This window comes from Mus caroli, chromosome 2, assembly GCF_900094665.2.
Source record: "Mus caroli chromosome 2, CAROLI_EIJ_v1.1, whole genome shotgun sequence".
Taxonomy (NCBI): domain Eukaryota; kingdom Metazoa; phylum Chordata; class Mammalia; order Rodentia; family Muridae; genus Mus; species Mus caroli.
Window position 1 is genome coordinate 52375804 of NC_034571.1, and position 13065 is coordinate 52388868.

At 39.7% G+C, this 13065-nt stretch overlaps 1 pseudogene; it reads right to left on the reverse strand.

Moving 5' to 3' along the window:
* Window positions 1–796: 796 nt before the first annotated feature.
* LOC110305996 lies at window positions 797–11482 on the reverse strand (annotated as a pseudogene).
* Between the last annotated feature and the right edge of the window lie 1583 nt (window positions 11483–13065).

Sequence of the window (13065 nt, forward strand, 5' to 3'; positions counted from 1 at the left end):
CTGTTTTGGGTTAAAGAAGAGATACCCTCCTTTCCTGGTAAGCCCTAAGGGTACATAAGACCCTTTGTTCCTCAAAGATCAGAAGACCAGAGATCGTCCGTAATCAAACAAGAGTGGGGCTCTGGAGGTCACTTCCAAATTCTGTGCCTCCTAGGCGTTGGTGGCTTAGTATGTCCAGGACTCCATGAGGTACATACCTATTAAAACAAGGTCTTGTTACCACCTTAACATGTCTTTTGTGAACAGACCCCCAAGTCAGGCTCCTAGATTGGTCCATTCAGCAGGATAGCCTCTGGTCCACCTCTGCCAACATAAGAGGCAGAGGTACCAAAGATGCTCCAAGAGAGAACACCAGTACCCTAGAGTTTCTGCCTCTAGCCTGCTGGGAAACTGAGGGATATCAGGATGCCAGGCAAGGTGAAAACTCCTCAACTGAAGCCCTCACCTGCTCATGTGAGCAGCAGAGACAAGAGAAGGAAGCACAGGGACCTCGAGGTCTGAAGCGCTTCCTCACAAAAGAACTCAGGTCAGACGGGTTGGGTCAGCTTGAGAACAGCACCAGAAGTAGTGGGCTGCGGCCACGGTGGGGTTCACAGCTGCCTGAAGCTGGGCCTGGCTGGTTGAGTGTCCACTTAGTCCAGAAGGAGAGACAAAGGTGCATCCAGACTAAACTGTGAAGGGCTGCCGTGTAAGCAGCTGTTCCAGCCATCAGCTCCTGCACTGGCCAGTTCAGCTCTTCAGGCCTCCTGGGAGCCCTCAGGGTTGACTCTCAGCCAAAGGCTCTGTGGGCCAGTCCTCAGAGTATGCCTAAGAGTCCCTGGAGAGGCCAGGTAATGAAGCTGTCACCAGCCCTGGATCTGGCCTTGGCAGGGGCTCATGGGTTTACATCAGGGAGGGACTCCGAAGGAACCTCTTATAACTCTATTTGTTCCTGAGTGATTGTTTTCAGCTCTCCCAGGATGGCATCCTCGTCCTCCTGGGTTAAGCTTTCTGCCAGCAGCTCATCAGTTTGCCCCTGGTACTCCACTGCCTCCTGGGTCTCCTCCAGGATCCTCTCCACCTCCTCTTTGGATATCACCTGGTGCATCTTACTCAGACATTCGTTCCCCACCTGAAGCCCCTCCATCACCTTCATCTCGATCTGCGTGAACTTGATGTACTGAACCATGGCTTCCAGGCTGCTGATCTAGTTTTCTGTCCTATCAAGCAGTTGCTCTTGGTACCTCTTTTGGGGCAGCAGCTTGGCCCATTCTTTCCTGCTATCCCGCAGCAGCTGCCTGGCCAGAGCCTACTTCCTCTCTAGCTGTTGCCTGGCCCTCTTCTGGTCCTGCCTCAGCTTGTCCCTCTGTCGCTTCAGTTGCAGGATGGCTCTGTCCTATTCAAGGTTGCCCATGGCTGCCTGCTCCAGCAAGCCCAGCCCATTGCTGCTGCCCTGGAGTCTAACTTCTTGAGTTCTTTGTATATTTGGATATTGGCCTTCTATCAGATGTAGGGTTGGTAAAGATCTTTTCCCAATTTGTGGGTTGCCATTTGGTCCTATTGACAGTGTCCTTTGCCTTATAGAAGCTTTTCAGTTTTATGAGGTCCCATTTGTCAATTGTTGATCTTAGAGCCTGAGCCATTGGTATTCTGTTCAGGAAAATTTCCCCTGTGCTGATGTATTCAAAGCTCTTTCCCACTTTCTCTTTTTTTAGATTTAGTGTATCTGGCTTAATGTGGAGGTCGTTGATCTACTTGGACTTGAACTTTGTACAAGAAGACAAAAAATGGATCAATTTGAATTCTTCTACATGCTAACCGCCAGTTGAGCCAGCACCATTTGTTGAAAATCCTGTTATTTCCCCCACTGGATGGTTTTAGCTCCTTTGTCAAAGATCAAGTGACCATAGGCGTGTGGGTTCATTTCTGGGTCTTCAATTCTATTCCATTGATTTACCTGCCTGTCATTGTACCATACCATGCAGGTTTTTTTTTTTTTCTTTTTTCTTTTTTTTTAAATCACAATTGCTCTGTAGTATAGCTTGAGGTCAGGGATGGTGATTCCACCAGAAATTCTTTTATTGTTGAGAACTATTTTTGCAATCCTCGTTTTTTTTTTTTTTTGTTGTTGTTACGAAGTTGAGAATTGCTCTTTCTATCTCTGTGAAGAATTGTGTTGGAATTTTGAAGGGGATTGCATTGAATCTGTAGATTGCTTTTAGTAAGATGGCCATTTTTACTATATTAATTCTACCAATTGTGAGCATGGAGATCTTTCCATCTCTGAAGTCTTCTTTGATTTCTTCAGATACTTGAAGTTCTTGTACAGATTTGTCACTTGCTTGGAGTTACTCCAAGATACTTTATATAAGTAATATTTATACTTATGAATATTGTGATGGGTGTTATTTCCTTAATGTCTTTCTCAGCCTGCTTATCCTTTCAGTAGAGAAAGGCTACTGATTTGTTTGAGTTAATTTTATATCCCACCACTTTGCTGAAGTTTATCAGGTGTAGGAGTTCCCTGGTAGAATTTTTTGGGTTGAGTATGTATACAATCATATCATGTGAAAATAGTGATATCTTGACTTCTTCCTTCCCGATTTGTATTCTTTTGACATCCCTTTGTTGTCTAATATCTCTAGCTAGAACTTTGAGTACTCTATTGAATAAATAGACTGTGGGGAGCCTTGTCTTGTCCTTGATTTTAGTGAGATTGCTTCATATTTATTTCCATTTAATTTGATGTTGGCTGTTGGTTTGCTGTATATTGCTTTTATTATGTTTAGGTATGTGCCTTGAATTCCTGATCTTTCTAAGACTTTTAACATAAAAAGGTGTTGCATTTTGTCAAAGGCTTTTTCAGCATCTAATGAGATGATCATGTGATTTTTTCCTTTGAGTTTGTTTATGTAGTGGATTAAATTGATGTATTTCTTTTTAAAAATTTATTAGATATTTTCTTTATTTACATTTCAAAGTTCCCTATACCCTCCCCCTGCCCTGCTCCCCTACCCACCCACTCTCAATTCTTGGCCCTGGCTTCCCCCTGTACTGGGGCATATAAAGTTTGCAAGATCTAGGGGCCTCTCTTCCCAATGATGGCTGACTAGGCCAAGGCTTGTATTTCTGAATATTGAACCATCCCTGTGTTCCTGGGATGAAACCTACTTGGTCTTGGTGAATACTGTTTTTGATGTGTTCTTGGATTTGGTCTGTGAGAATTTTACTGAGTATTTTTGCATCAATATTCCTAAGTGAAATTGATCTGAAGTTGGGTCTTTGTTGAGTCTTTATGTGGCTTAGGTATCAGCATAACTGTGGCTTCATAGGATAAATAGGGTTCTATTTTGTGGAATAGTTTGAGTAGTACTGGTATCAAGGTCTGATATAATTCTTCACGAAAACCATCTGGACCTGGGCTTCTTTTTTGGGTCAGGAGACTTTTAAAAACTATTTCTATTTCCTTATTGATTATGAGATTGTTTATCTATTTTTTTTTTTTTTCGAGTCAGAGTTTCTCTATGCAGCCTTGGCTGTCCTGGAACTCATTTTGTAGACCAGGCTGGCCTTCAACTCAGAAATCTGCCTGCCTCTGCTTCCCAAGTGCTGGGAATAAAGGCGTGCACCACCACGCCCAACTGTTTATATAATTTATCTGGTCCTGATTTCACTTTGGTACCTGTCTAGAAAAATCATCCATTTCATGTAGATTTTCCAGTTTTGTTGAATATAGACTTTTGTTGTAGAATCTGATGATTTTTTTAAAAAAAATTTCTTCAGTTTTTGTTGTTTTGTCTCTTCCTTTATGTTTTTTGTTTGTTTAAATTTGGATACTGTCTCTGTGTTCTTTAATTAGTTTGGCTAAGGGTTTATCTATTTTGTTGATTTTTCTCAGAGAACCAGCTCATTGTTTTGTTGATTCTTTGTATAGTTCTCTTTGTTTCTAATTGGTTGATTTCAGCTTTGAGTTTGATTATTTCCTGCTATCTACTCCTCTTGGGTGTGTTTGCTTCTTTCCATTCTATAGCTTTCAGATGTGCTATTACGCTAGGGTAGGATCCCACCAATTTCTTTATTAAGTTACTCATTGCTATGAATTTTCCTCTTAGCACTGCTTTGATTGTGTCCTATAAGTTTGGGTATGCTATGCCTTCATTTTTATTAATTTCTTGAGAGTCTTTAATTTCTTTATTTCTTCCCTGACCAAGTTATCATTGAGTAGAGAGTTATTCAGTTTCCACGAGTATGTGGGCTTTCTGTTGTTTTTGTTGTTATTGAAGACCAACCTTAGTACATGGTGATCTGATAGGATGCATGGGATCAATCTTGTATCTGTTGATGCTTGTTTTATGTCCAATTATATGGTTAATTTTGGAAAAGGTACCATGAGGTGCTGAGAAGAAGGTATATTCTTTTGCTTTAGGATGAAATGTTCTATACATGTCTGTTAAATCCATTTGGTTCATAAGTTTTGGTAGTTTCACTGTGTCTCTATTTAGTTTCTGTTTCCAGGATCTGTCCATTGGTAAGAGTGGGGTGATGAAGTCTCCCATTATTGTGTGAGGATCAATGAATGTTTTGAGCTTTAGTACCATTTCTTTTATAAATGTGGGTGCCCTTGCATTTGGGGCATAAATATTTAGAATGAGAGTTAATCTTGCTGGATTTTTCCTTTGATTAGTATGAAGGGTCCTTCCCCATCTCTTTTGATAACTTTTGGTTAAAAGCTTATTATATTGGATATTAGAATGGCTACTCAAGCTAGTTTCTTGTGGCCCTTTAATTGGAATTTTTTCCAGCCTTTTAGTCTTAGGCAGTATCTGTTTTTTTTTTTTTCCCAGTGATGTGTGTTTCCTGTATGCAACAAAATGCTGGGACCTGTTTATGTATCCAGTCTGTTAGCTTTTGTCTTTTTATTGAGGAATTGAGTCCATTGATGTTGAGAGATATTAAAGACCAAGAAAACTCCCTGTTCTTCTTTAGTGTTGATATTATGCTGTGTGGTTCTCTTCTTTTGGGTTTGTTATGAGATGATTATTGGTTTATCTTGGGTGTAATTTCCTTCTTTGTGTTGGAGATTTCCTTCTCTTATCTTTTATAGGGCTATTTTAATGGAAAGATATTGTTTAAATCTGCTTTTTAAATGAAATATCTTGGTTTCTCCACTTATGGTGATTAATAGTTTTTCTGGGTATAGTAGTCTGGCTGACATTTGTGTTCTCTTAGGGTCTGTATGACATCTGTCCAAGATCTTCTAGCTTTTAGAGTCTCGGTTGAGAAGTCTGGTGTAATTCTGCTAGCTCTGCATTTATACCTTACTTGGCTTTCCCCCCTTACCTCTTTTAATTTAATATTCTTTCTTTGTTCTATGCATTTAGTGTTTTGATTATTATGTGACAGGATGAATTTCTTTTCTGGTTGAATTTGAGTTCTCTAGGCTTCTTGTACACTTAAGACCATATCTTTCTTTAGGTTAGGGAAATTTTCTTCTATGATTTTGCTCAAGATGTTTCTTGGCTTTTTGCATTGGGAATATTCTCTCTTGCTTCTATTCCTATTATTCTTAAGTTTGGTCTTTTTATTGTGTTCTGAATTTTCTGTATGTTTTGGATTAGGATCTTTTTGAACTTTGTATTTTCTTTGACTGTTGTGCCAATATTTTCTAGGGTATCTTCTACGCCTGAGACTCTCTCTTCTATCTCTTAAACTCTGTTGGTGATGCATCTGTAACTCCTGATCTCTATTCTAGGTTTTCCATCTCCAGGGTTACATCCCTTTGTGATTTCTTTATTGTTTCTATTTCCATATTTAGAACCTGGGTGGTTTTGTTTAATTCCTTTATGTGTATGATTGTAGTTTCCTTTATTTCTTTAAGTGATTTATATGTTTCCTCTATAAAGTCTTCTACCTGTTTACATGTGTTCTTCTGTATTTCTTCAAGGGAATTATTTATGTCCTTCTTAAAGATCTCTATCATCTTCATAAGATTGGAATTTAGGTTGGAGTCTTGCTTTTAAGGTATATTATGGTATCCAGGGCTTGCTATGGTGGGACAGCTGGGTACTGATGGGGCCAAGTGGCATTGGTTTATGTTGACTATGTTTTTGTGCTTGCCTCTTGCCATATGGTTATCTCCAGTGTTAACTGGCCTTGCTGTCTCTGACTGAATCTTGTCCCTCCTGTGAGCCTGTGAGCCTGGTTATGTAGGAGCACCTGGGAATCAAGCTGTCTCTGAGTGTGGGCGAGTCTTGGAGTACCCTGGGCAAGTTGTAGGTTGGAATGGAAGATCTGTCTCTGGCAGAACAGGATGAATAGGGTCAATCTCAGCTGGGCCTTGTGGGGTTCCAGGTAGGCCAGGTATTGGGATGGGGCTCACAACCTGTGAGCTTGGTTGTGTTGAATGGAGCATCTGTGAGTCAGGCTATCTCTGGGTGTGGGAGGGTATTGGAGCACTGGCTCTGCCCTGGGCTAAGTTGTGGGATGGAAGGAAGATGTGTCTCTGGAAGGGCAGTGTGGTTAGAGTCTGCCCTTTTTATATCTTTCCATTGAGTCTTTACACTAAACAAAGTTTCCAGGGAGTAAACCACCAACCAAAGAGTACACATGGAGGGATCCATGGCTCCAGCTGCATATGTAGCAGAGGATGGCTTTATCTGGCATCAATGGAAGGGGAGACCCTTGGTCCTGTGAAAGCTCGATACCTCAGCATAGGGGGATGCTAGGGTGTTGAGGGGGCAGTGGGTGTGTGGGTGGGAGAGCACCCTCACAGAGGTAGGGGGAGGGCATAGGTGGTTTGTGAAGGGGAAACTAGGAAAAGGGAAAACATTTGTAATGTAAATAAATAAGATAACCAATAAGAAAGAAAAAGAAAACAAACTCAATGAAACATTCAGAATCAATGTGATCACTCTCCTATTTACAGTTTGTTTTTCTTACAGCTAAAGATAATGCTAGGAAGAATAGCTTCATTATTTGAATTTTCCTACATATTGCATGATTTCTTCAGAAGTAATTTCCTGAATAAGAAGATTAGAAGGACTACTTTATAAAGTGTTGTGATTCTTCAACATATTTGAATTCAAACAAACAAAAAAAGCATCAATTCATGTGCTCTTCCCAGTTCTGGTTAATTACACTAACTGCTTTTGCAGAAGCCCTTGGTTCAGTTTCCAGTATCTCCACATAGCAGCTCACAATCATCTGTTATTTCAATTTCAGGGAATCAAATGTCCTCTTTTGGGATCCACTTTTGGTCCTGTACATAGATTGTTCACATATCTAGAAGCTGGCTAACATACATACAAGTTTTAAAAAAATTAAAATAGTAAATGCACCAATTTGTGGTTCTTTTGAGTAATATTTATTAGGTAAAGGAAATGCTTATTAATGCAGAAACAACTGGTTAAAGAGCATAGAATAAGTCTGAGTAGAGTACTTGGCCATAAATTGTAAATCTGAATCATACCTTACTCCCACTTTCTACAAATCTCAGAAGGACCATTGTGAAAGAAGACGAGGAGAGACTGGAAGGACCAGAGATCAGGGAGGATCATTGGAGCTAAATAGTATTTTCAGGGCATTACAGGACTGCTATACTCAAAAACTCACAGTAGTTGTGGTGTCTGTGCGGAACTGCACAAGATCAAGCCACTTGATCATCTATTATGGAGTAGAAAGGTGCTCCCAAGTTCTAATCTTTAACTCAGGAGCTATTGAATATTGATGGCTTCTGGTAAAGGAAGAACCAGTTTTCTTTAAGAGTATGGCCCCTGGTAGACCAACATGCTCTGGTACATGGCCCAGTGCCTATGAATACACAGGCAATACAAATTGGAAATGGGTAAATAAAAAATCTCTCTCTCTCTCTCTCTCTCTCTCCACACACACACACACACACACACACACACACACACACACACACACACACACACACGGGGAGAGAGACAAACCAGACACTATTGCATATACCAGAAAGATTTTGCTGACAGGACCCTGATATAGCTATTTCTTGTGAGGCTATGCCAGTGTCTGGTAAATACAGAAGTGGATGCTCACAGTCATCTATTGGATGGAACACAGGACCCCCAATGAAGGAGCTAGAGAAATTACCCAATGAACTAAAGGGGTCTGCAACCCTGTACTGGCTGGTTTTGTGTGTCAACTTGATACAGGCTGGAGTTATCACAGAGAAAGGAGCTTCAGTTGGGGAAGTGCCTCCATGAGATCCAGCTGTGGGGCATTTACTCAATTAGTGATCAAGAGGGAAGGGCCCTTTGTGGATGGGACAATCTCTGGGCTGGTAGTCTTGGGTTCTATAAGAAAGCAGTCTGAGCAAGCCAGAAGAAGCAAGCCAGTAAGTAACATCCCTCCATGGCCTCTGAATCAGCTCCTGCTTCCTGACCTGCTTGAGTTCCAGTCCTGACTTCCTTGGTGATGAACAGCAATGTGGAAGTGTAAGCTGAATAAGCCCTTTCCTCCCCAACTTGCTTCTTGGTCATGATGTTTTTGCAGGAATAGAAACCCTGACTAAAACAAACCCTATAGGAGGAACAAAAATATGAACTAACTAGTACCCCCAGAGCTTGTGTATCTAGCTGCATATGTAGCAGAGGATGGCCTAGTCGGCCATCAGTGGGAGGCGAGGCCCTTGGTCTTTCGAAGATTATATGCCCCAGTACATGGGAATGCCAGGGCCAGGAAGCAGGAGTGGGTAGGTAAGGGAGCAGGATGGGGGTCGGGGGGCTGTATAGGGACTTTCTGAGAGGAAACTAGGAAAGGGGATAGCATTTGAAATGTAAATGAAGAAAATATCTAATTAAAAAAATGAGGTTAATTTGGCTTTGTATTCCCACCAATCCTATGGTGAATTGACTACTAGTAAACATTATTTTCTTACAGAACTCCCTTTAATCAGTACAATTCCACTCAGGGTAAATCATTAATGATGCAATAGCAGAAGACCTTGAGAAGCACTAAAGCTGGGAGCTCATTGTTATCCTCAACTGTGGATTGAATACCAGGACTTACAGATTTTATTATTGTTTAAATTGTGTGTGTGTGTGTGTGTGTGTGTGTGTGTGTGTGTGCATGTGGTGCATGTGGATTTATATTTGGAGGCCAAAAGAGGGAGTTGGATCCCCTGGAGCTAGAGTTATAAACAGCCTCGAGCTGCCCAATGTGAGTCCTGGGAACCAACTCAGGTCTTGTGGAATAGCAGCAAGTATTCTTAATCATTCAGCCGTCACTCAGAACTCAAACATGAGGAGTTTTAAAGGGAAATGAGGTAAAGCATTGTGAGATGGAATGATGCAGAGCTGTATGCTTATCACTTCAAGTAGGCTTCATTTCTTATTGTCAATTCTTTTTGAACAAATACTTCTGATTTTTTTCCTTTAAGGAGAGGTTCTAATAATGCCATTCTTTAGGTTTTATTTTTATTTTTTTAAAATTTTTAGGTATTTAAAATTGTTTAGAAGTAAAATATATGCAATTTTATATATAAACAATAAGGAATGTATATTTTCTGGAAGATATTTTTCAAATGTATCAAAACGAGTCTGTGGTTGTTGTTGTTTCAGCACATTGGTGTACTATATGCCCAGAGATTCTTATACTGAATTAGAAAAAAAGACAAATAAACTTAAAATATCTATTGAATGTTCATTCTGGCTGAAGTATTGGTTGAGTTAGAAAAAAATCCATTTGTCTAATCTGATAATGGAAAACAATCTTGCTGTGACTGCAACCAGAGAGACCATTATCCTGTGTTGTTTAGAAATTCTTCAGCCATACCATCATACACTCATTTTTGTTGTGTGAATTTTTTAGTTACTGAAATATGACTCATTTAGTTGCTGCTTTGCTTGTAGTAGACACAGTGAGAGTATTGAACGTTTCTATAGACTTTGGTTCTGCTAAGTTTTCTGAACCACACTGTTGGGGAAAATGTGGAGAATTTCTACTCTGTGCTGAGTGCTTATTAAGTTTTTTTTGTTGTTGTTTTTTGTTTTTTAAAGCTGAACAGGTCATTGATTTCTTATTTCAATAACTTCCATCCTTATCAAAACTCTTCAGTAGAGTTTACTGACTGGAAGACTCAGATACCAAAGCAATTACACAAAAAGGAACATATCACTGTGCTGGCTTGGCTAACTGGTTTTATATTCTATTTTCTCTTTAGCTTGTGTGCTTAAATTCCAAAAACAAACTAGAAGAAGAATCTCTCTAAAAAATAGAGAGTCCAAGTGTCTCCAGGTTTTTGATCACATCAAAAACAGCAGAAGACCCTTCCATTAGACATATCTTCCTAGAGAGCAGGCATTTCCTGAATAAGGATTGTATTGGAGCCCTAACCTGGATTCTGAAATCTATTCATAGATTGAAACTCACAGTTTCCCTTACAGGATACTGAATATATCCACATAGCCCTTCCCCTATATTACCTGGTATTAAAATTACTCAGAGCAAATTCAACTTAGTGTTTTAATTTAGATCATGTAACATGCTTGGTGTGCGAATATTACTTCTTATGAATTAGTAATTAAAATTTTCTTCTAAAATGTATACTATTGTGACTTTTAATATTCTTCTTTCTGAAGAGCGATCAATGTAAATCAGGACAGGAGCAGCTCTGACGCAGCCTTCAGCTAGGGGCTGGGAGAGGAATGAAGAGAGAAATGAAAAAAAAAATCTGCTAAGACTCCTATCCCTTAGATTTAATTAAAAGCTGCTCTTTTTGTTTGCCTTTTTGGCATGGCTGAAGATTAATATTTTTTCATTTTTCTATAAAATTAAAAATGCCCATTGTTGCTTTTTTAGTAGACAAAAAAATTAAATCAGTCTGTGAAATAGTACTGTAAACCAATAATCAGTTATGTTAAAAAAAATACAAAGGAGCCAGAAGTAAAAATTCCAAAGAGGCTCTTCATTTGATTTGTCTTAGTTCTTGAGAGTAATTCTTGTGAAAGATGACCAAGTCTTTCATTTCCCAAATAGCCAACCACTCATTAAACAAGAAAGGCTTGGGTTACTCAAGCCTACAGTTAAAATTATGGTTTTCATAATTTTATGTCCTTCTGCCTCTCCACTATGAATGAAGCTCATTGTAGTGTCACTTTGTTTCTCGTTAGACTCCTTAATCTTGGATACTAGAGAGATCAGGCTCAGAAACACTCATAAGACTCAGTGCTTGCACCAGGCAAAGTTGAATGTAGTGGCAAACTTGGAAGTAGCTAAGAAAATGTTTTCACTGCTCTTTACATTAGTGGAGTAATCATAACTAAAAAGATTTTATTAACAATATTATGTAAATACTAACATTCAGAGTTTATAATATATATTAAGAAAAACTTACAGAGGTTATCTAGTTCAAATTTAGAAAATAAGGACAATGAACAGCCTGAACCCCTTCTTGCTGAACTGGGAGAGGGGTAGAACATTTTCTCACCTTCTTACACGTGACAGTAAGAGTTGTCCCTGCCACCACTCCGTAGAAAGTCATCTTTCTCTGTTATTTCTAAGCATTTGCAGACAGCCCCAGGTGCCATGCTTTGTCATGACTTATAAATCCATTCTTCAGATCTGGTGACAAGGCCGACAGGTCTGGAAATAACTGCTGTTGAAAACCGTTGTTATTCTCAGTTTTCAAGAGGAGTCACCAAGGCACCAATCAGGGCCACTAGACAGGTGCCAAAGGCTGTCATGTAGGAGGGGGAGTGGGGAGGGGTGTGCAGCAGGAAACTGCTCTGTCTTTTCTACAGAGATAAAATGGCTAACACAGAGATAATGGGGCTTAGGGTTGGCTAGTTTAAATCATTTTAGTGAGTTCTAAGGTAGAGGTCCCAGCTCATGGTGTCTAGAATGTGGTGCTGTAGTGATAAGGACAGGGAATTTGATCTGAGGTAAGAGCCTGTTAGAAAAGAAGGAGAGGCTCTAGATTAATTACTGCAAATGAAAGATGAGCTCACAGGTCGGTCCCTTGCTTCCTTCAAGAGTTGGTAAGGTTGGGGGATTGGGAGAGGGTAAATGGTTTCTCACCAGTCAGCAAGACCCCAAATTACAGTCCACTGGAGAAGGGGGATGTGACATGCATGGGTCTTTGGTAGTGATAATACACATGGAGGTATTTAGCCTATAGGCTCAGAACTACTAAGTGGTTGTATGAACAGCTTTCCCACAAGGCCCTCTCATACAGTTAGAACTTTGAACATAAACTATGAAAGGCACTTGGGAGCTTTATAGTCAAAAAAGCCATTTCAATTATGGCTAGTTCAAGTCCTTGATGCCACTTTTATTTTCCATAATATCTTCCAATTTTTTTGATATTAAGCATACCTATTTTGTAAGGATGCCAAAATCTCTCACATTGTTTCCCATCATAGGGATAGAAGTTCTCAAGGAGCAGCCAGATTTGTGAGTGACAGCTGCTAGTCTGATATGTAAGTGCTTTGAAATGGCATGTCCTGAGGATGTAAAAGAACCCATGTGTTTTAGGAGTATATCTCATCATACAGCCCTACCCAGTGCTGACATATATATTCCAAGCTTGTCCTTTAGGTTTGATAGTGGTAACACATGGACAGCTGAGTTCCCCAGGCATTGCACCACTATTTTGAAATTTAGCACAAAAAACTTCAGGTAACTACACTCTCTGCTCTCTGGCCATCAGGGCTCCTCTTTACTTACCCATTGCTGGTTGGTATGGGTGAAGTATCTTCTTAAGAGATAGCTAGAAGTTGTCTTTCTCTTGAAGAAGACACACTTAGAGGCTGATCTTATGATCACTTAAGATGTGAGCTTCAATTTGTTATGAATAAGTGAAAACAATTGAAAAAAATATCAAGCCTTTTCCAAATCTTCATTTCTGTGATTTGCATGACTGCTGGGTAGTAGTTAAAGGGCCACCTTAAAAAATCACTTTAAGAGCTACGAGAACTCGTTTTTTAAAACAACTCATCTGCTGTTTAAAAAGTGTTATTTCCAGGTTCATAAAAGGAACCAGTAAGCAGGCAATTGTTCTGTTTCTTCTACTCTCAACATCTACATTTTCCTTGCTGCTAGTGTCTTAAGAAACTTCTTATAATG